The following is a 3029-nucleotide window of genomic DNA, read 5'->3' as shown; positions in this document are numbered from 1 at the left end:
CGTTTCTGGGATATCTGAGAGACCGAGGGGATAGCCTGATCGTCCAAGGGAGCATCCAGCGGTATCTCAATATTCTGCCCATCTGCGTCAATTTCCTCCTCATCCGATCTGGAGGAATCTGATTCGCCCATAGGGGGAGGGGGCGCACAGGGATTCCAACTTTTGGACTTGGGCTTACGCTTTGGAATCTTCTTTTTGTCGAGGTGCATGGGACAGGAACTCTGGAGGTGTCCTGTTTGATGACAATGGCGGCAACGGAAGGCTGTATTCTCGTAATCCAATGTTTGAGTCCAATGGAAATCTCCATGCTTGAGAATAATCTGATCCGGCAGTCCTTTGCTTATATCTATTTCCACACAGATTCTCCCATATGTGTATAGCCCATTTTCCCTCCGAGAAGGATCTACAGCCAGGTAGCTTCCTAAAGATTCTGCAATTGCTAAGAAGACCGAGATATGCCATAGATGCGCTGGAAGGTTCGGGAGCCTGACCCAAATGGGAATCTTGGTGATAACAGCTGTAGAAGGATCGAAGTCTAGAAACCAAGGGGTAAGAAAGAGCCCAGCCGAGCCCCAAAACCAAGGGCCTCCTGTTAAGGCTTTCTGGTAATCTTCATTTCGGTCAAAAACCACAATGAAGAATCCTTTTGAACATAAATATATCTGGCTTTTTTTCGTCCAATAGGTATGAATCCATTGGTATAAATCTGCAGTGCGAGGCCATAGCCCATTGAATCTGCAAACAAGTGCGGATTCTGCAAAAAGTTGTTGGCGCTCATCAATCTCTGCATGGGTGAGATTGATGGAAGGAATGTCCTCTGATTTATCTACCAAAAAAGGCTTTGGAGCCTCAAATGGATGGCCTGCTGATGAAGAGGGCTGAGTGTGGGCAGAATCTTTGCGGACAACATCTTTAAAAGAGAAAGAAGGTGCAGAGGAGGTCTGCCTGAAGGAACCCCCTCTCAAACGAAAAGTAGCTACAATAGAGGCATCCTTCTGAATGCTGTAATAAGAGAGAGGAAGGGTATTCATGAGTTGATTACCCTTGTATATCAGTATGAGGCAAGCTGAGGGGATTCCTAGCCGACCTTCAAAATTTTGCAAAAGGTCCTGCACCTGATCCGTTGCGCGTACCTATTGCATGGTTGTCTTACCCAGGAGATTGACTTGGATCTGGAAAACCTGTAAATCTTTATGCAGATCTGGTTCAGATCTGGCTCCTCCTACCCTTCTCCTTATTGTGCAGAGCAGCGGCGGATCATCGTTTTTGATGACCTTATTGTGCAGAGCAGCGGCGGCGATCCTGGGAGCTGTGGAGTTCAAAGCATAAGCAGTGGCTCCGCCTGCCACTCCAAGAGCCAGAGCGCCCCCGAATGCAGCGGTTCTCGTGCCTTTAGTAGTGGCTCCCACGGCGTATCCTGCTGCCAGTGCTCCCGCCACTATAACAGCACAAACCCCGTATCTCGCAGGGGCAGAAAGACTTTCGAAAACTTTCTCGGGCCCCGAAAGCTGCTTCTCGCCTCCAAATATCAGTTGCGAAGAAGGAGGAGCTTCGCCCGCATCTGCTTCAGGAGCCATCGAAACCCTGACCTTGATATTCTTGCGCCTTTTGCATTTATTTCTGCCTGGCGATCGGTTCGAAAGACCGTACGAGGGTAAGAACTTGGGAGCTGCAGAGGAGGAGACCTGCGAGTTTAGCTGCCCAGGGAGCGTAAGTGCGGGAGCTGGGAACGCCATTCTTTTTCAATTTTCTTCTCAAGGAACTTCCCAATGTTCTTTGAGGTAGAAAGATGTTAATATTGTTATAATATATTATACACCATATATATATATATATATATATATAATTTAATGGATTTATAAGATGAAGATATTCACAAATTGAATCATGGTATATATTTATATCAATATATTAAAAGTGAAAATTAGCATTAATATTTTTTCTATAATAAATATTATCCTATTATTCAAATGAATTTATGATTTATGTATTATATAATTTTTTTAAAATATAATATTGATAATTTAAATTTAAGATTATATCAAATTTAATAATTAATATATACATAGGTTTAGTATACGTTAACAAGTTGAATTATGGAAACCAATAAAAATAAAACCCAACAATAACAATATCAAGAATATATATTTCACAATATATATTAAACATGTTAATGTGTTGGTGTTAGTATTTAACCACTAAAAATTTATTTAATAATAAATAATTGTAGGCAAACATATATTATCATAATAATAAAAAGCAATATTAATTTTAGTTAAATGTGATGATTTATAATTGATAACAGTGGATTATAGTGAGACATAGTTAGCATTTTTACTATAACTTGTGTTTTAAGAATTTTTAGATAAAGATTTTTTCGGGAAGTTTTAAATGAGTCATCTTAAGATTTTTGCTTTGAGTTTTTCTAGGAAAATTTCATAACATGAAATTCTCAACATACTAAAGAAACATAGAAAAATAATTTTTATAAAACTTTGAGCTTTTAAATAACTATATTTTATGAGATATATCATATGGAAATTAGGGCTTTTACTTTCCCTGAAATTAAGTCATCTTAGATTTCACTATCAATTATTTTAGTGAAGTTTCAAACTATTTTAGGCGACATATCAAAGTACCTAGGACAAAAAAATTGGGTTCTATGGTGCTCACAAAGTAGGGTCCTGATAGGCTTCAATACTATGTCAAAACATAATATAAATAATGTAAGGAAATACATCATATTTATGTAATATTGTAGAATTTGGACTTCATATTTTTTCTCAATATATTTGCTAAATGATAAGATTAGGTATTAAAAAAGAATCTCTTTGTGTGACGTATCCAACAATATCTATTATCACATCAAACCTACTTTAAACTATTGAATATTACTTTATTAAAGTGGATTCTCAATAATGATGCTATAACCATTTGGCATTGTCTACTCTTGAGAAAAAATACTTTTACAAAAACTTAAAAATACCACCATTAAAACATATACAATCTTTGCCATGCATGAAACCTAT

Source organism: Pinus tabuliformis, chromosome 8 (genome assembly GCF_031772625.1).
Source record: "Pinus tabuliformis cultivar Carrire ecotype Pingquan chromosome 8, CPIR1, whole genome shotgun sequence".
NCBI lineage: Eukaryota > Viridiplantae > Streptophyta > Pinopsida > Pinales > Pinaceae > Pinus > Pinus tabuliformis.
Note: the sequence above shows the minus strand (reverse complement) of the source record.